This window comes from Parus major, chromosome 28 (assembly GCF_001522545.3).
Source record: "Parus major isolate Abel chromosome 28, Parus_major1.1, whole genome shotgun sequence".
Lineage (NCBI taxonomy): Eukaryota > Metazoa > Chordata > Aves > Passeriformes > Paridae > Parus > Parus major.
Genome location: NC_031797.1, coordinates 1,144,458 through 1,145,762, shown reverse-complemented (window position 1 = coordinate 1,145,762; position 1,305 = coordinate 1,144,458).

The following is a 1,305-nucleotide window of genomic DNA, read 5'->3' as shown; positions in this document are numbered from 1 at the left end:
CTGGCACAGGGTGCCCAGAGCAGCTGGGGCTGCCCCTGGATCCCTGGCAGTGCCCAAGGCCAGGCTGGACGGGGCTTGGAGCAGCCTGGGATGGTAGAAAATGTCCCACCCTGGGGCATGAGGATGGAACAAGATGAAGTTTTAGGTCCCTCCCCACCCAAACTGTTCCACAATTTTATGATTCCATGTGCCTTGGACCAGCACCTCACTGCCAGCCCACATCCCCATCCTTGCTGAACTTGGGCAGGGGCCATCCTCACCCCTGGGATGATCCATCCCTGATGACAGGAGATGACTTTGGTCAGTGACCCCATGTAAATGTGGGCAATTCTTTCCACTTAAAAAAAAGAAAAGAAAAAATAAAAGCCAAATGGCCCAAAGCTGCAGGTGACAGCTGGCCCAGATTTGGAAGCAGAAGGGTCAGGCACAGGGAAAGCCAAACCAGCTCTGCTGACCGATGAGCTTGTAGCTGCTTGGGCAGAGCAGGAGCAGCAGCTTTTGCCAGGGAGAGCAGCCCAGCTCCTCCAAGATCTCTGTGTTGGGATCCAGGGTGGATGCAGGGAGATAAGGTAAACCCCATCCTACACCTGCTGCAACCATGTGTTTGTGCCTCTGCTCCTGCACCTCCTGAACAAGGTGTAACTGGGAAAAGCACCATCTCTCCACCCCCAGGCCCAATCCCAGCTCCTCTATAAACCAGCTGGAAAAGAGGTGGGGGAAGCAGCTCCCAGGACCCCAGGGAACAATACAAATTCCCTCACCCCAGCCAGGCAGACACACATTCTACGAGCCATTGGCACCTTTGACCCCAAGCACCTGCAAGCTGTTTCAAGTGCCAGCACTGGCTGCAAAGGCAAAGTGGGCAGGGAAACAGGTGGAGTTCTACAGCTGACATGGACAGTGAGATCCAGAGCACTTGGTGACACAGACCTCCATGGTGAGGTCACACATGGGAGAGAAGGGATGAGGAACCAGAGGGACTTAGATAGGCTAGAAAGGATTGTGCCAAAATCATGAAGTTCATCAAGTTCAAGTGCAAGGTTCTGCACATGGGTCAGGGCAACCCCAAGCAAAGGCACAGGCTGGATAAAGAACAGATCAGCAGCAGCCCTGGGGAGAAGGACTTGGGCTGTTGGTGGGTGAGAGGCTCAACCTGCCCCGGCCACGGGCACTGAGCCCAGGAACCCCCCTGTGCTGGGCTGAGCCCCCAGCGTGGGCAGCAGGGGAGGGGGGATTCTGCCCCTCTGCCCCTGTGCTCAGGTGAGACCCCACCTGCAGAGCTGCCCCAGCCCTGGGGAACAACAG